This window comes from Carassius carassius, chromosome 36 (genome assembly GCF_963082965.1).
Source record: "Carassius carassius chromosome 36, fCarCar2.1, whole genome shotgun sequence".
Lineage (NCBI taxonomy): Eukaryota > Metazoa > Chordata > Actinopteri > Cypriniformes > Cyprinidae > Carassius > Carassius carassius.
In genome coordinates this window covers 2,101,180-2,120,999 of record NC_081790.1, presented here as the reverse complement: position 1 = coordinate 2,120,999, position 19,820 = coordinate 2,101,180, and the positions used below count along the sequence as shown (strand labels likewise).

Below are 19,820 nucleotides of genomic sequence, written 5' to 3'. Positions count from 1 at the left end.
ACAATAAATAAAATATAGCTTAATCCTTTTTAAACATAAAGAAGTTGTCAAAATTGATGCAAAGCTTTTTTTTTTTCAATAAACATTAATGACACAAGACAGCAGCAGGTTTATAAAGCTGTTGTCTCTGGTTTTTCTCCCAACTAGTTACATTCAAGACATTTTATTGTAACTCAGTTAAGATCAGTTCAGTAATGTCTGATATGTGCTCAACAACAACGGAAAATATACTTGTAATATTAAATTTTCTGCTAGGATGTTATCCATTAATTTTACAGACATTTCCATTAACCCTAAAACACAAAATATAACTGCAAAATATGACACCTGTAAAAAAAATCAATATGGAAAACTCCTTTACAGTAAACAGTAAACTGGCAAGATTTACATGCTTTCAACTATCTACATAAAGGTGGATTTCTGAACCCAAGCTGCTGAAGAAGCTCCTGATTGGACAAAGCCAGGACTGGAAACAATTAACTATTTCAGCTCCATCTGAAGAAACGTGAGAGATTCACAGAGTTTTGTCTGGTTGGTGTTCAGATGATCTGCTGGAGATATGAGCAACTGAAGATCAGCTAAACTCTCAGTAAGATTAAAGAAAAACATCTTCAATCATTTCAATCTTAGTCTTGAGTCTGTCTCTGTATATGAACTGCATCACTCACCTCGTCTTTGATTTTGATACATCGAGATGTCTCTCTGGTCTGTCTGCATCATGAGAGACTGAAAACACAAAATAATACTGCTTTTATTTATCTTTATCCTATATAGATTTTAAAAGCTGGATGAATTATTGCATCTTAGAAGAGATGAATGAAAATGTTGACAATAAAAAAGTTTATCACTGACTGAACAAGTTTCTCCAATGACAGACAAAACACCACACGCAACTAAAAAGTGACTTAATATATGACTCTTTGTGATTTCTGTGCAAGTCCTAAATCTATTCATCAAGGATTCATCAGGACTATTAAATACTCACATTTCAGATTCACATGAAGACGATCCAAACTGTTCCTTTTAACAAGATTCTCCACATTTGCTGGTTTTGATCCGCTGGCTTGTGAATGTTCATCCCTCCTCCTCTCCATTTGTCTCTTCTAATGTTCCCTTCTTTTCTGTGTTTTCCCAAACAAACTGCAGTAAATAAACTGCGGGGCATTGTTTTTTTAATCTTCGTAACATTACATTAAAATACCAGTCTTTCTTGGTCTTTCAGATATCAACATTTAAACAATAAGTTTGTCGAACGGTCTCTGCATCAGTTTAAGAAGATGCTACAGCTTTATAAATCCTAAAAATAAAACCACAAAGCAGTTACTAAATACAGTGAAACTTACGAATAAGCACCGCATAATTAGCTTTAAGATCCAAGATTAAAGCAATGTCCACAGCAAGACACTTTTCGACTAAATCCAGCAGAGCACTTCAACATTTAATCTGTGGGGGAAAAAGTGTACTACCTCCTTTAATAGTAAACCTAGCCTACTTAATTTGGGACGTCCCATAACGTGATCTAGAACTATTTCCTAAAAATCTTTATCTGTTCAGCAGCCGCATAACAATCCTGTTTTTTTATTTATTTTTTGTTTAGGGTCTACGTGTTTTCCGGCACGTAGTGAGCAGGTGTTGGCAGATCTTGTGAGCAGAGAGGAGTGAAGTGTGCCAAAAAAAAAAGTTGAGAAGCGTGAAACTGTAGTCGTAAACATTCAGGGTCCTATGCTGTGCTGTAACATTTGGAAAGTTTCAAATATATGTGTAGCTTTCTCATTACACTCAACATCTGAAAACCTAAGTGTGTAAATCTGAAACCTTTCATAATCCCCCACACATGTAATCTATATGTTTATGAATGAATAAATATGGCAGGGAAAATTATTTCCTATCATTGTCAGAATCAAACATTGCAATTTGCACTTTCACACCCAAATAGATTAATTTGAAAACCTGAACTGGATTGCATTACATCAATAAGTTGTTTAATGTAAATTTTATGATCCGAATTCTTGATATAGATGTTTGAATGTGAATCTGTCATTCAAATCCTAAACTACATATAAAACTAAAGTTACTCAGTAAATACTCAAACACACACACACACAAATCATTAAACATAGGCTCCTCAGAGAAAATAGCAAGCCTTGATTTTGCACTGCATTGTTTTTTCCAAGTTGCATCATCTCAGGTTTTAGGCTACCTTCAATAAAACAGACATGAGTTTGCTCTCAAATGAACTTCTGCTATCTAGTGGTTGAATGTGAAAATAACAGTTTGTTTAAGTCTTGATTTCATGTTCTTATCTTTGCTTATTTCAGTACAACACTTGTAAATAAATTAGCTTGCGCCTTCGATGTCTTGTTTAGTTAAATTATCTGCTGAAATCTCAGAAACAGATATTCATACAAGTCCCTAAAGTCTTCAGTATGTTTGCAGACAAATTCACTCTCAGGTGTTCACAGACATGCTTTGACCTTTCCAATAAGCCGGACGGCTTACTGCGGCCCATAGAAATAAGGCATCTTCTTATATATTATATATTTATCTATGTTCTTCTAGATGTTGCCATTTGATTTAATTTCAAACACAGAGTTTATGAGTCCATCGTGGTTCACGAAACAACTCTCAACCTGCTGTTTATCAGACTGTGAGTAAATGCATTATTTATAGGATAGCCTAAAACTAAATCTACTTTTGTTGTCATAAATTTGACTTCTGACTACGAAAAACGACTTTATGATCCGGTTTGTTTTAGTGAACCTAAAACGCTTCTTAGCAGTCATAAATGAATCCTAAATTATTAATTGTGTAACATGCATTTTTCTGCATGTTATTCAGTTTTGTTTTAAAAACATTATTTTCTAACTCATCTATTAGAAAGATGGAGTTTGAGGAAGAACCCTGCAGAATGAGAGATGAAGATCCAGAGGAACAAACAGGTTGTGTTTCTCTTCATTCTCTTTAATGACTGATTGTGACCATAATTGAGTTGAAACTTTATATGTTGTGCTTTCATTTGTCCTTCTTTATTTGAATATTGATAATGTTATATGTCGATTTTAGACCCAATGGAAGTGCAAGAGGACAGACAACACCAGTTTCAAAAACCTCATCGTTTCACAAATGAAGAAGGAAGGAAGTGAAGTCATTTCAGACTCAAATGAATTTCACACAAAAACAAACTGGAGTCAACGGATCTTTCACCTGTTCTGAGTTTGGAAAGAGTTACAGAGATGAAATAAACCTTATGAAACACATGAGAGTTCACACTGGAGAAAAGCTGTAACAGTGCTCTTCACGTCTCATCATAAGAAAAAGCATGGTCCGAAGTCGTTTAACTGAGCAAAGTTCACATTTAGATGCATGACTTACAAGTTATTTGACATTCAGATTAAGAAAAAGATGGAATTTGATTGAATAAAGTAATCTAAGAGGGTGATTTGCTAAGATTAGTAGTGAAGCTTGAATCTGTTGGAGATTGTCAAGCTTCTCTTTTCACAACCACAGTAACATGATCTACACCATTCAGCTTTACTGACCATCAAACATTGGTTTTACATTAAACAATTTCTAAAGTTTTTCAGTTGAGATTGTTTTTCTTTTTATTCTGTTTTTGCTTAAAGGGATAGTTCACTCAAAAATGACAATTGTAATCATTTACTCACCCTCATGTTGTCCCAAACCTGTAAAAATGTATTTCTTATGTTGCATACAAAATGGGATATTTTAAAGCATTTTGAAGGATCAAACAGTTGTTGGTCCCCATTAACTTCCATAATAGGGAAAGAAATACTATGGAAGTCAATGGGGACCATGAACTGTTTGATTAACAGTATTCTTCTAAATATCTTCTGTTATGTCCAACATGAGAAAAAACTCATACTTGGTTTGAAACAACATGGGGGTGATTAAATGAAGACATAATTAACATTTTTTGGGTGAACTATCCCTTTAATGCATACTCCGGGTTCATCTAAGTCATTATTGCAAAATGTATGTGTTCTTTACATCTTTTTATATTTGAGAAAAAAATGCATGTATTAAAAAAAAAAAAAAAAAAAATACATTGTACCTGCAGCACTCTAATATAATTAATTTTTCAAATGTAATTAAACAAATCCACACAAGCACAAAGGGCAGACAGATGTTTACTATTAGATGTAATGCACATCTCACTGAGGTTTCTTCTTTTTATATAAAAAGTTATAAACAAATATAAAAATAAAAGAAGTACAATTGCAGCGATATTACAGTGAACAGTCAAAAATGTCTTAAGTTTCTTCAGGTTCTGAAACAAGTCAAATGAGGAGAACAGCAAACAAGGTGCAAAATACTGGTGAAATGTTTTCTGAGTCTTTCAGATCAAACATCATGAGAGAAAAGCAGAGATGCTTTAAAATACTGCAGATGATCTAGAGAGCTTAACACTCACATCAGGCCGTATTTCAGTAAACTGCTGCTGTCATTCACTTAAAACAAACTTACAGGGCTTAATAAATGTTAAAGGGTTAGTCAGCCAAAAAAAAAAATCTGTCATGATTTACACACAGGTTCCACACCTGAACACAAAAGAAATATTCAGAAGAATGTTGTAACCAAACAGTTGCCGTCAGCCATTGACTTCCATGGTATTTTTGTCTATGGAAATCAATGGCTGTTTGGTTACCTGCATTCTTCAGAATATCTTCTTTTGTGTTTATGGGAAGAAAGAAACTCATACAGGTTTGGAACAACATGAGGATGAGTAAATGATGTCAGAAATTTTGTGCTACACAAATGTGTCCAGCAGAGAGAGACATGATGTAACATTATTGACTGCTGGATGACTGATAAAGATGAAGATGAAGGAGCTGAAGAGCTCAAAACAAGCTGAATGAACTGAAGTGACCTAAAGAGAAAAAAAGGGAATTATAATACACTTAAACTAGTTTTGCAAAACAAACTTTATGTTGCTTTAGCGGTTGCTAGATTGTTCTGGGTGGTTGTTAGGTTGTTTACAATGCTTAAAAAACATTTCATTCTTATTTCAGTTCCACACATCAGTTTTGTCTCCTCTTCTAGACAATCTATCAGTCTCTCACCTCATCTGTGTCTGTCTCTAATTCACCAGAACGAAGCTCTTCAGGTCCGTCTGCATCCAGACACACTGGAATACATTAAAGAGTTGTTACACATTTTAAATGCAAAAAATATCATTTTTAAATTAAAACGATTATATGCATGTGTGCTATACCTTGTGCTAAAAAGCCCATGATAAAATAGCCTGTAAGAAAAACCTGTTTAATGAGGCTTTGCTGTGACCGCTTACCTCGTACAAACACCAACATGTTAAATGAACAGGAAATCGAAATGTAAGTTTGGGAGGAGTTTATTCTTACTTATAGATAGAAACTATCAGCTGTTTATCTTCCGCCTCCACAAACCCCACCTTACATTAATCACTGCTATATATTAACTAGGCCTAACTCATAAAGGCTTTTAGGTCTTTTTAAAATAATTTAGCTCTTGAGGAATATTTACTGAAATAAAACTAGCCAATGCATTCATTTTCTGTAGCTAATAATAATGCAAAGTGGAAACAAACTACTCACTTTTTGCTACTTTTTGCTGCATGCTGTCTCTGCGAATATACTTAAGTTGACTTTTCTCTCGTGTTTCTTTGGACTTTGGGTCTTTTTCTCTGCTGTTCATCTTTTATTTAATGCCCTTTTCTCTTTTCTCTGATACTGCGATCTGTCATATATCACTTTCCCTTCGCAATGTCCTCTAGAAGTCAAATGCAATGATTGCCATTTGACTTAACTTTAACATCAACGATTTTTATTTAAGCGTGTAAACGTGGTATGTTAACAAACACATTAAGATGAAAGTATTTTATTTACCGTCTGATGACTGTAAAAAGTGATTTGATGAAGAGCAGAAACATCCACATCAGCTCTGTGTGAATAAAAATCCTGTAATATCACCCTGATGAATGATAAGATCAGAACAAGAGCTCCGAGAGAAGAAACACTCGGATAATGAAACAGTGAGATCTGCGCTGTCACTGTGATTTACACTTGTTCAGAAAAAATTAAATTGTAACTTCTCACTGACGATAATATGTCTTTAAAAAAACATTGATCTGCAAGTAAAAAAATAAAAGGTAAGCTACACATTTTCCGCCAGTATATTAAACTTTCATTTTACTCACAAACTCTGAACCACAACGCAATGCAGTGCAAAATTTAAAATACAGGTGAAACACTTTTTTAAAAAAAGACAATATTATAAATCCATAAACCACATCAGAAGTGAGACCCAGGTAAAAGAAATACGTTCTAAGAACTCTATGCAAACGTTATTTCTGAATGTTTCTGAATACAGTTTCTAGAATATTTTGAAAAACCTAAGATTTTTCGATTATACGAACGTTCCATTTTATCATTTTGAAAACATTAGGCTATAGCCTGCGAACAATCAATTTGGAATATTCTTTGAATGTTCAGATATTTTTTTCCCAATGTATAGGCTACATTACTTAACTTTCCACTACTTAATTTATTTTATAATTTTTATTGAATGTATTTTATCTTTAACTATAGTTAATAGCAAATAGCTCAATTATTATAGCATAATTATTTGGCTGGTTGAAATTGATTATTTGCATTTAGCATAAATTTTCCATGTTGTTCACGTCAGAACAACATGGGAACAACATTTGCATGGAAGTTTACTTCATTTTCAGACTGTGTAAAATCAAAACATTCATGCAATGCAGAATGACAAATCAAATCATGACGTATATGTGGTTATCTGGTTCATGTGCTTCAGAGAGGGTGCGGTTCAAATGTTGTAGGCCAACTGTTCAAGATTAGATTAATTGACGTGAAAAATACCAAGTCAAAGCTCTGATGTGGCAATGATATAGTGAGCAAACATGAATGAAACGCTTGAGCTTCCTTGTCACCTTCTGCAGTAAAACTAAAATGATAAGATGAAATTCAATTTGTAGTTTATTTACATTTTCATGCATGATTGTCAGTCGCATTAAATTGTTTTTGTGAATGTTTTAGATGGCAATTCAGTGCCACAAAACACCATCATCTTCTTAAACACGTGTATGTTACTCAATAAGCTTTAAGTCATAAAAACAGTAATAAACTGACATCAAACATTATCTTTCTGTAATGTAACGTAAACGAGCAGACTACTAGAACCTTTTTAGTCAGGGTTTAGGTCTGGACACAGTGCGGTGACTGCCCTTTTGAGGGTAATGAATGATCTCCTTGTTGCAGGAGATTCTGGGGCTTGTTGCATTTCGGTTTTGTTAGATCTCAGTGCTGCATTTGATACCATTTGTCACACTAACTACTGGACAGATTACATAAGTGGATTGGTCTTTCTGGTATAGCTTTAAAAGGGTTTGAATCATATCTTTCCGAATGCACGCAATTTGTTTATTCTGGTACAAACAGATTTCAAACTGTTCCATTGTGGCAGGGCATCCCTCAAGGGTGGGTATTGGGTCCTATTTTTTTTTTTTTAGCTTTTATATGTTGCCTGTTGGGCAGATTATTTAAATGTATGATCTGTGTTATCATTGCTATGCAGATGATACCCAGATTTATATTAATACTCAACCTGATGTTACATCAACACTTTCAACTTTATATGCTTGTTTACTGGAAATACAGGTCTGGATGAAACGGAACTTCCTACAGTTGAACTGTTCAAAAATGTAAGTTCTTCTGATTGGCACTTCAACTGGTGCTTACAGTGGATGAGAATGATGCAGAATTTGGGTGTGATTTTTGATGCAGAGCTGACCATTAACACTCATTTTAAAAGTAGTATTTTATCATCTTCGGAATATTGAACATATAAGACCGTTTCTCTCTATGCCTGATGCAGAAAGGTTTATTCACACCTTTATAATATCCAGGCTTGATTACTGTAGTTCTCTTTGTGCAGGGTTAAATACGATTAAGAGGCTGGAATATGTGCAAATTCAGCTGCTCGTGCACCTGTGCTTTCTCAACTACACTGGCTTCCAGTTCAATCACGACTTGATTTTAAAGTTCTTATCTTAACCTATAAAGCAGTACAAGGGATGGCCCCAGTGTATATTTGTAATTTGGTCACAGTGTCTATATATCATTTCGCTCTCTCGGCTCTGCTGGGTCTCTTACTCTGTACCAGCCTCGTTTTAAACTCAAAACTATGGGTGGGAGGTCATTCTTTTGTTTTAATCCCATGTTGTGGAATTCTCTGCCTTTTCCTATTAGGAATGCTCTGTCTTTTGAGTGTTTTAAGAAATTACTCAAAACATATCTCTTTAGTGAAGCTTTTAAGTTATAATCTTACAGTGCTTGGTTAACACAATCAACTTAATGTTCAAATGCAAATGTCAGGGAAGTGACCTTGTGTTGAGGTTGAGCTGTAAAACCAGTATTAAAATACTCCATTGTGTTTGCTAAGTCACTGTTCAGTAGAGGAGTTAATGTAAACATGCATGAGCTCATGCATTAAATAAGGATTTAGCATAGAGTAACTAATTAAAGGTCAAATATTTTACCCGTTTTATTTTATTAGTGAGGCAGCATTATGAAAATGATTTTTTTTTTCTTTTCTTAATTCATGTTCCTGATCTAGTTAAAAAAGGGGATTTATCAGTGAATGTTATTCAAAAGAAAAAAATGCAAGCTATATAATATTTATTTAAGTCATATAGTGTATACGTAACATATTAAATGTGTTCCTTCATATTCCATTATATTTAGTTGTATTTTAATAATTATTTTAAATGTCATTTATTTAAAATCTAATCTGAATGATAAGGCAGTGTTCAACAGACTGAAAAAAAATATTGAAATAATTTTCACCCAGAAAGGACTACATTTAAGAATTAATGACAATGTAAATGTATTAAATGTGCATTTTTGAAGAACAAAGAATTAAATAGTATTTCTTAGAAAATGTTCTCCAATATTTGTTTTAACTTTGAAAATAATTTAATAAAATGCACGTATTTTTTCAATTATTTAGTTGCACTAGTAAACTGACAGCAAAGCAGGTATATTTTTCATTGATCACTTTAGATTTTCTATATCTTTCTATGTGATAAGTCAAGATTGAGAAGGTCATATTTGTTGGCTGAAGTGAAATATTTATTGTGCATTGCAAAGCAACAGACACTTGGACAGATTTGGATAGTCATCATAATGACTAAAAACAAACAGCTGTTCAGGAATAAGGACACTTTCATAACCATTAACAAAGTGAACAGAACCAAAATAATACAGAAACTCAATCAGCCGTGAAACTTCAAAAACGTAGATCATTGTGCACCTGAAGGAGACACTTGACACCGGTTACTAGATGCTTCAGATAAAAACACTTTCTAAACAGAAAGTACGAGAACGCTAAAGACACGTTTAAAGAAGAATAATCATCTTCTGCACACCAGAATAAAGTGCCTGAAGTCACAGGAGTTAAAATCTAGACAATGTGTCTACAAACCAAACCATGAAGCTTTAGGAAATCTCCAGTCTCACTGAGATCACATGGAAAAGAGTGACCTGGCATTTCTGGAACAACTATTGTTCTACAGTCATTGTTCTCAATAGTCTGAAATGAGAACTAAGTAGAGCTACAGTTCAAATAGTACAAAACATTTCAAACATTTGATTTCAGTGTTACTGCTTTAGCACTAACAGATCATAGTACTATCATATGACACATATATAAGCCTGTGTACACAGTACACCTATAGTCATCTACTTTTGAACTCAAAAATATTGGTGTTTTGTATTCCAGTCTCATTCTGAATCTTTGACTGAAAGTGACGTGAAGAACACTCTAGGTGAGAAGACGGCTTCATTCTGAAGAGAAAAACACAATGTTAGAACTCAAAACAGATCAATTCTCTAAACATGAGCGGTGAATCTCTCACCTCATCTTTGAATATCTCTCACATAAAATGTTTTTCTGCAGGTCAGTCTGGATGAAGAGAGACTGAAAACAAACAAACAAAGAGTGAATCACATCAACCTTCCTGATCATATTCCACCCCAAATTCAAAACTGCCATTGCATTCAATTTTCTTCATGCTTTAAACGAAACACTTATTTATTCAAAAATAAAATTAGCTGAAGATGGCCTCATCCTCTGGACATTGAAGATGTAGATGAGTTTGTTTCTTCATCAGATTTGAAGAAATGTAGCATTGAATCACCTGCTCACCAGTGGATGTTCTGCAGTGAATGGCTGCCGTCAGAATGAGAGTCCAAACAACTGATAAAAACATCACAATAATCCACAAGCAATCCACACCACCATTCTGACGGCACCCATTCACTGCAAAGGATTCATTGGTGAGCAAGTGATGCAATGCTACATTTCTCCAAGTCTGATGAAGAAACAAACTCATCCTAATCTCGGATGACTTGAGGGTGAGAAAAATTCCACAAATTAAAATGGTTGGGTAAACATATCATTAACTTTCTTCTTTAATGCATAAATGTTCTAGTGTTTAGTGAAAACCTATTTCTGGTAAACGTCCACATCATGAGATATTCATATATTTGAGTTCAAAACTGAAACTCATCTCAAGCGTTCTTACAGCGCGGTCAATATCCGTCAAGACTGTTCATCTGGTGCACTTTCAGGTGTTCTCTGAATCCACAGGCATGTTCTTTTCCTCTCTTTATTGTTGTTTCCTTCTGCGCAGGTTTGCCTCTGTCTCTCATAGCACTTTCCTTTCTCTGTTTTTCCTTTTCCTCAGATGTATATTGTTCTCTTACTGGCATTTCTTTTAGTTTTCCTGTCATCCTACTGCCACAAATATTCACAGAAAACATGCATCCCTGTTAAAGAGAAATCACTGACTGAACAAATATTAGTATAACAGAGTAATATAAAGAGTGCAGGACAAAAGTCTGGAAATCTGAGATTGTCATTCACCTGGAAAATATACTTGATGTTGTAAAACTAAGAAATTGCATTCAATGAAGAAGAAATTTTTAACATTCTTCACTAGATAGAATGAATCAGATGTACACAAATGAATGATTACTGATTACTCCTAAAGAGTGCAGCATTTGCACAGAAGAATGTAAGATGACCTTTGAAACATTAAAAAAAAAAAAAAAAAAGAGCGATATATTAAGACATTCTCAAATTAATGTACATCTTTCTACTTTCTCAAAAGTCAAATTCTGCAATACAAATGTTTGAAATCAAAACTATGCAATCTGAATGCGATCTAGAAATGCAAATCATTCCATACAACACTCACCTAAATCCAGATCTGGAAATATTTATTCCATTTTTTTCAGATTTATGTTTAATTTAAATCCTTGAAGCATGCAGCTACTGAAGCGTCAAACCTCCAGTAATCACAGCAAAGAATGAACACCAGAATCGAGCAGGAAATGTGTGAGTAAATATGTCTATCCGCTTCTATGACGCATGAAGCGACTGGAGAAAATGCCTGCCCTGAACTGGTTTCGCCTCTTTTCTTTCTTTTAAAATAGATCTTGTCTTTGTTGTTTTCATTACAATAACTGATGATGCAAATCTCTGATGATGAGATCTCATTACAGTGTTTGGCCATAGCAAGAATAAAGACATTTTATCCCATATTAGGTCAAACAATGGACCGACTGCTGATTTAGCTTACACAATATAACTAAAGCACATCAAAAACATATTTTTAATAGTATTTGCATTCAGTTTGTTCCTTTACAGGATGATTTACTGTTATACTGCATGTGTGTCTCATCTCTACTGAATAATCCAGATCTCAAGTTTGCTCAGTGGGGAATTCAGTGTCAATGTCAACAGATCTTGATGGCTGGAATCCATCAACATAACAAATCACAAACCTGCACTAAAATGAGCAAAATCAAAATAAAACTAACAAACAAAAACTTTCGTATGCTAAAACTAACTCAGCAGCATTAGTGAGGTCCTTATGCAAAACCGATTTCAAATTTCAAATCCATATTAACAAGTCCTGAGATTTATACGCCATATAAAAGCTTTCCATTGATGTATGGTTTGTAATGATAGGACAATATTTGGCCATGATCTGAGTGTGCACAAAAAGACTAAATATTGAGAAAAGTTGTCCAAATGAAGTTAGCAGCAATGCATGTTACTAATAAAAAATCGTTTTGATATATTTACTCAATGATCATGCAACATGATCTTTACTAAATATCCTAATGATTTATGGCATAAAAGATCATTTTGAACCATACAATGTATTGTTGGCTATTGCTAAAAATATACCTGTGCTACTTATGTCTGGTTTTGTGCTCCAGGGTCACATATAAGCATCTCAAAACTGAAATGTACAATTTACACACAAGTGACTAATGACCACAAAGGGAATTTAATACCTTGCTGAAAACCTAAAGTGGCGACCTCATGTGGTGAACTTGAGAACTGACAAATGTGGCATATTTTTTCATTATTTGAATCATTACATAACTATATATATGTATGTGTCAGAATATAAAGAATATGCAGGTTTAAACAATTCTAATTGAAAAGTTTATGCTTTTAAATATACTTATATACTGAAAAACATATATACTCCACCCACCAGTCTTTCAAAACAACAGATTACATTCGCTGTTTATAAGCGCACGTATAAGCCCCGCCCATCACTGCTGTGGACGCTTCACATCAAAGGATCTGTTTCGCGAAGTGGGCGGGAGTTCGTGTGACGCGGACCAATCACAAGCCTATTCGCCTCAGCGACTCCAGAGCGCCGCGCCCCAGAGACGCGTACCGACAGAAACAAACGGTTGCAGAAAGAAACAGTGTCCAAAATCCCTCTAACGGAGAAAAACCTAAAGTTCCCCGCCTGTCCCAGAGTCTCTGTCCACTCCAGCCGCACAACTAGACCCACATAAGCGTAAGTTTCTGTTTCTAATTTATGTTCTCTCTGGAATATTCTCCTCAGTGTTGTAGTAGCGCGGCCTCAACGCTACGCCAGTGCCGTTAGCGTACGCTATCTGCACGACAAACGCGTTTGTCGTGTATCTTTTCACACTTATTGTGATTTTAAAGTCATTTAGGACGTTTTCTGACACGATTGTGGCCCTTTGTAACGATTTTTAGGTGTAACGTTAACGTGGACACAGTCGCGCGAGGGCCACTGCTTACGTTACTCTAAATAAAATAAAAGTCTTTTAATGTGCATCTTATAAAGTTGGAAATATTTTGTAATCTGCAAAATCATGTGGTGAAATTGTTGCATTTGTGTGGTTTTATAGAGAATGTCGGCATCTTAGTTTATTTTCAGGATATTTTCGTTGGTTTTAAGTGTTAACGTTATTTGTTATTGATATGATAGCCTAGATTTGATTAAAGACTCGTTTTGTTTCTTAGTTGCACAAAGTGAGATTGATATACATTTTACTATATATGTGTGCGTGTAAATATATTTATTTGAATTAAATTTAATGATCTTTTTTTGCACTGTAATTATTTCAACTTGTTCTCACTGAACAAGAATAGACTGCTCACTTAGAATAGACACTAAATGGCCATTCATGCTTCATGATGTATCTGTTTATCACTAGTATCATTAGGCCTGTTGTGTTGTGGGATGTGTGTGTTTTTATCACAGATTGCGCTCATGTGTGTGTCACTGGTGTCTTGTCAGTCAGAGAAAGAGAAAGACTGAAGCGTCTGTCTCATGGTTTTACCATACGACCATCACAGATCTGTGTGCAAAACCTGCTTCTGATTGATTGTTGATCTATTTTCCTCACTGGTTATCCTCCTTAGGGTTGCATGGGGTTTCTATCAGCTTGTTGCTTTAATAAATCTGTGGCAATATGATAGAAAAAGCCAATAATTATTAAGTTGATATAATAATCAATTCTTCTGTCAAGTAGTAGTTCTGTAATATCTTTAAAGTTGTTCAAGCTTATGCATGTTAATGCATTTTGGACATATTACAATTATTTAAATGTGGCTTGCTAATTAGGAGTTGAAATGGTCACTTTTATCAACAACTTTTGTTCAGTTTCAGAGGTTTTTCAGTAACGGTGTGATGGTAAAGCCCCTCGATTGAGTGTTATTCTCTCTCTCTCTCTCTCTCTCTCTCTCTCTCTCTCTCTCTCCCCGTCCCACGCCCATGACCCTCTAGAGGGATCGAAAATATGTTTCTCATTTTCATCTCTCTTTCCCTTCTTCCTCTCCTCCCTTTCTGCTGACAGATTTTCATACGTGCAGTGCCGAGTTGCTTTAAACAGAACATATTTTGTGTCGCTTGAGCAGCTGTTTGCAACACAGTCTTGAGTGTGTTCTTGTTTGTTTAGCACAGTAAAAAGTGTCTGAAATGGATCTGTTTCATTGCTTGAACCTCCACAGGCAGCATTTCGAAGCGTCGTTGGCAAGATCCAGGCACAAAAGCTATTAGAAATGTGATTTATGCTGCTTTAAAATTATTTCGTTTTGCCAAATGCAAAGGCAGAATTGCATGTGCATTTGGACAAATTAAATTTTTTAAGCTTAGTAATCATGGTAATATTTTATTTACAACTTCAAAAATTCTTCCATTTTTTTGTAGATAAAGAAGAAATAAATGTTAAACATACTAAAAAGCATACATATTTGTATTTTTCCAATAATAATAGTGTTCCGTGAGAGATTTGCTGTCAAATAAAAGTATTATTAATATTTAGTTTTAATAATAATTAGTATAATATCTTTTTTTTTTCAAAGAAATATCACAGAGAAATAAATCCTGTAATGCTTTGCGGCAAACTCCGTAAAATCCATCCATGGTGGATTTAGAAAGAGAAATGTTGATTATAAATATACTTAAAATTCATTCAGTACCAAAAAAGCAATGCTTATTATGATAGCGTAAATAAATGTTTAATATATGAGCCGTGTATGAGGGGAACAGCATAAAATGAATGAGATTTTCAGTGTTTTGTATTTCTAAATTGATTCGAGATTTGTTGAATATGCTATCAGATGTTTATATTAGTTATTTTAGCAAGCCAGAAGTGATATCCGGTGTATGGAGGGTCCATCTCTCTGCATTCGGTGAATGTGAGTTATGTGGTTTATGTGGAGTATTCTGATCTACTGGACCACATTTAGACCCGCAGTGTGCCAGGAATAAAGCAGACATGACATTCCTCAGATACACAGCGTTTAAGATGTTACACAGCTGCTGTGTGGCATGGCCATAGTCTTCATTTGACCAAACTTTATTAATGTACACATAGAAACATTTAAAAGCAAGTTTGAGTAATTCGCAGCTATTTAAATTGGATTTTTGGGTTTTGATTTTTGGATTTTGGATTTTTGGATTTTGATTTATCAGTCAATACATTTTGCAGTTACACTGCAAGATTCACGACTTTACAGAAAATTCTATTATGTTTTTACATATTTTGTAAAATAAAATCTGTTATTTTTGTTAAATATGTCAGTAGTTATATATTTTTTTACATTTCAATTTTAGTTATTTTAAGGTAAACTAAAATGCTAAATGTTGCTTTGGCGGTTTTATTTATTTATTTATTTATTTCATCATCCCAGTTATCAATAATGTTCTAGTCAGTTATTATCAATAATTTTTTTTAAAGTTTATTTAGCATGTGATAGCATGTAAAATCATAAAATTTTAGAAGGCTTTAATTTTATATATTTTAATTGATTTATTATAGTAGATATAAATTTTAATACACTTGAATTTCCACCTTGGGGGATAAATAAAGTTAACCTAATCTAATAGCACATTTGCCCCTGTCTAGATCCAGTCTAGAGATTTTGGGCTGGTGGATATAAATTATAATTCTTATTGTAGAGCTTGAAGTGTGTATTATATAAATTTTTGATTATTTGTTTGTGGAAGTCTTTGCATTTTTAATCTTTGCATTTTAAAACATAACATCACTCTCCAAGCGTTTCACTTATGATCACACCCCCATAAACATTCAACACACACACACCCTCCCTCACATCTGTCTGGTGTTACAGCTGAGATAATTCACACACTTCTCTTCTGGAAAGTAGGTCAATGAAGGAAGCTCCTCATGAGTTAGTGATAAGACGCAAATTCATGCAGTTTACATAAAGATTCAACACTTTACCAGACCCTAATATTAATCCTTTGAGTGACTTCTGATTTACATTTTTATGTTGTCTTTTAGCATCATTGATACTATGATAGCTTTTTCGATATTTTGAATTAGTTTTTATTTTTATATATTTTAGTAACTACTAGTAATTATTTAACCAGAATTTTCTTTTTCAGTGAAATTATTAATTTGTGATTTTAATAATTTCAGTGAATTTTTGTAAACTTGTTTTATAAATAATGGATGCATTTTTAGTGCTTATCAACAAAACCATACAATTTTAACAACCATTTTTATTTTAATATCCAAAGAAACTCTTAAGGGGAAGTCGTGGCCTAATGGTTAGAGAGTCGGACTCCCAATCGAAAGGTTGTGAGTTTGAGTCCTGGGCCGGCAGGAATTGTGGGTGGGGGGAGTGCATGTACAGTTCTCTCTCCACCTTCAATACCACGACTTAGGTGCCCTTGAGCAAGGCATCGAACCCCCAACTGCTCCCCGGGCGCCGCAGCATAAATGGCTGCCCACTGCTCTGGGTGTGTGCTCACAGTGTGTGTGTGTGTGTGTTCACTGCTCTGTGTGTGTGCATTTCGGATGGGTTAAATGCAGAGCACAAATTCTGAGTATGGGTCACCATACTTGGCTGAATGTCACTTCACTTCTTCTTCTTCTTCTTCACCACTTCTTCTTAAGATGTGAATCAGACAGGCACTAAATGATAATCGATTTAACCTGTCGACTTAAACATTGCTGCCATTAAGAGATTTCGCTCTGAGATTGCGTTATCTCAAGCTTTCTATCTTTTCTGTCTTTCTCTGTATATGAACGGTCACACACTTCCTCCAGCTCTGCAGGTGTCCCAGTCTTGTATGCATTTATAAGCCGATCACTGGGTTCGTTTGGCTGCTTTCAGTCACGACAGACTCTCTCTGATTGCCTGCTGTCCGCTTTAACGACTGCCAGTGAGTTCTGGAACGGGTTTTGGCCCGGACTAATGGGCTTTGGCCTTCATCTGAGCCTGCTTTTGAGCTGAACTGGATTTGACTGTCATTCAGAAACTGTCAAGAAGCCATTATTGATGCAGGAAATTCATGCAGCGAGATCTGGCTGCTTTACAAAGGCTTTACAGTACTTCTTAGTAAACAGCATGCTCAGTTTCTCATGCTCTCAATGGAATTTGCAGGAAAATACATATTTGTCTTAACGTTTAGCTTGTTGTAATTGATATCGTTGAGCATTTGCATGCTTGATAATGAAACTTTCCAGATGTTTCTCTCAGCGAGACCGCGATCTTAAAACGTGGCTAGAGGGAAAACTGAAGATATAGTGAACGTAAAAGCTGAGAAACTGTAAATAGTCTGAGATAATAAAACCGTAGATGTTGATGAAGCGAATCTTCCAGTTGAGCTGCATGAAAGAATTCAGGAGTAAGTGGGCAGGAAACAGGACACAAGTGACCGAATACTGTTACATAATCCTACAGGTTTCCATAGAAATCTGTTTTGTTTCCATAGTGAATACAGTCATGCCTACACTTCTCTGTGCGCTTAAAACATTTGCAGAGATTAATACAACACTGCATAAATATCTGAGCTATAAACATCATTTCTGTCTGTCTGTCATGATAATCATTTTACTGTTTAATGAACTCCGCAAAATGCTTTGAGGTTATTGCTTTCCTTAAGTTAAGATTTTTAGGCATAATTTATTTAGGTATGCACCAAAAGTTTGTCTGTCTTTTGCATGAAAATGCCATCTTTGTCCACAGTTTTAGGCATGCCTTTTTCAGGCAAAAGAGACCATTGCTTTAACTGATCTGTTTACTGTTAAAAAACATATTTATGAGGTTCAAACTAGTTATTGAAGTTGCACTACAATGCAAATTTGAGTGCATGCACAAAATGTTAACTACACTTAAAAGTATCACACCTTTGCTTTTTTGTCAAGACAAGAGTAATATTGTTCTATTAGAGTACTGTAAAATAAATTATTATTAGGCTGTTATTATTATTATTTAAATACCATTTTATTTAAATAAAAATTTTTCAGAAAAACCATTTCTTATTTAATCTTTTTTATTAATATTACTATTGTGAATTACTACTACTACTAATGATGATGATATTTATTAATATAATTCCTGTAATTGTTAGTAAAAAAAATGCACATTTGTTACTGTGCATGCAAAAAATGTTAAATATTCTCAAAAATATAATGCATAATTGCAAGTCCAATTGCTTTTTTATTTCTTGCAGAAAAACAAATGTCCATTTAATCCTGTATTTATTATAATAGCATTTGTAATGCTCTGTTTAGTTGTTATCTTTTTAAACCAATTGTTTAATAAATGTTTAAGCATTGTTAATTTAAATCACATTCTAACATTAATAAAGATCATTATTTACTCTTTAAAAGTCAATAGAAATGAATTGAATATGATGCTTCCTTATGGAAGTGTCATATGTGTGTGTGTTTCTACTATAGAAAGTTACATTTGACCAGATGATGAAGGCCAATAATATTTGTCCAGGGTGAGGTCGTGTTCGAGCAGCCAAAAATCTGATCTAAAGGGAGTTCAGAAACCGGCTAAATGTGATGAATGTGATTGCAATTTAAATTGTGCTTCACTGTTTTTAGTTTCCTTGCTGATGGTCTGATTTTATGTACGAAGACAGTTATTGTGACTGATTTTGATTGTACTCTTGGTCATTTAGGGATAAAAGCTTTGTTCAGTCCTAAAGGGTCACTGCGTTTGTCTGAATCTAATGCTAAAATCAATTAAAAACACAATGGAAAACCCAATAGCTGCACTTAATGTTCCAGCTGGCAGGAAAAACTGGACCAAAGTGATTGGATTTTCATGGGACGTTTGGTGTTGATAGTCACAGCAGGTTATCAGAAGATTATTTTGGTTCGAGCTGAGACAGGAGGGGTTTCCAATCATTGTCTGTTCTCTGGGAGGGGTATCATCGTATTTCTGTCTCAACAGGAAGTGACAGGCAGAATGCAAACAGAATTTATTCTCTGAGGACTTTTATTCGTGCTCAAATCCCAGTGTTTCTTCACAGAGGCTTCTGTGCCTGAACTCGTCCGAGGCCATTATATGATCGCAGTGGAAACCGAAGTATCTTTCAGTGTCTCAGTTACCAAGGAGATGAAGACAGAAGGGCTGCGCTGTAATTCACATCCTGAAAGAGAGTGGGAGGAAACTCTGGAGATCATGAGAGAGAGAGAGAGAGAGGGAGAGGGAGAGGGAGAGGGAGAGGGAGAGAGAGAGAGAGAGACAGAGAGAGAGACAGAGAGACGGAGAGAGAGACAGAGAGACGGAGAGAGAGACGGAGAGAGAGAGAGACGGAGAGAGAGACAGAGAGACGGGGAAAGAGAGAGACAGAGAGAGAGAGGGAGAGAGACAGAGAGAGAGAGAGAGACACGGAGAAGGAGGGAGAGAGAGAGACAGAGAAAGAGAGAGAGATGCTGTGGTGTCTTGAGCACTAATCTTTGAGTTACACGTTGAGGTTTGCAGTAAATGCTGAATGTACTGTGAGTTTGGGTCACTATGATGTGCATTTGAAAAAGCAAAATGCGCCAACCATCTTCCCAAACTTCTAGTGAGATACATCTGTAAGCTGATTTTTGTCAACAGAAGAGAAGTTTTTTGTTTGTTTGTTAGATTTTTTTGCAGAAATAAAAATAAAATAGTAGTTTAATAGTTAGTTAGTAGTT

General features: G+C 34.8%; 1 protein-coding gene and 2 long non-coding RNA genes across 16 annotated transcripts in view; 1 reads left to right on the top strand and 2 right to left on the bottom strand.

Annotated features, from left to right (window-relative positions):
• Nucleotides 1-308: 308 nt before the first annotated feature.
• Nucleotides 309-1,633, bottom strand: LOC132116622 (uncharacterized). Its single transcript, XR_009425664.1, has 4 exons — nt 1,344-1,633; nt 986-1,121; nt 669-726; nt 309-551 (listed from the first exon to the last, which is right to left on the bottom strand). It is a non-coding gene; the product is annotated as an uncharacterized LOC132116622 (long non-coding RNA).
• A 2,499-nt stretch (nt 1,634-4,132) lies between these two features.
• On the bottom strand, nt 4,133-6,062 carry LOC132116621 (uncharacterized). 2 transcript variants are annotated; one of them, XR_009425662.1, is made up of 3 exons: nt 5,883-6,062; nt 5,082-5,146; nt 4,133-4,888 (listed from the first exon to the last, which is right to left on the bottom strand). It is a non-coding gene; the product is annotated as an uncharacterized LOC132116621 (long non-coding RNA). The 2 variants fall into 2 exon arrangements; XR_009425663.1 differs by lacking the exon at nt 5,883-6,062 and adding an exon at nt 5,309-5,338.
• A 6,673-nt stretch (nt 6,063-12,735) lies between these two features.
• The window catches only part of add1 (adducin 1 (alpha)), a 32,980-nt gene continuing 25,895 nt past the window's right edge, over nt 12,736-19,820 (top strand). For 4 of the 13 annotated variants that reach the window (XM_059525756.1, XM_059525758.1, XM_059525766.1 and 1 more), the window contains exon 1: nt 12,740-12,907. The gene's annotated coding sequence lies outside the window, so the exon portion shown is untranslated. Of the gene's footprint in view, nt 12,908-19,820 lie in introns of all 13 variants that reach the window. The other 9 variants (XM_059525759.1, XM_059525763.1, XM_059525767.1 and 6 more) reach the window with 5 other exon arrangements.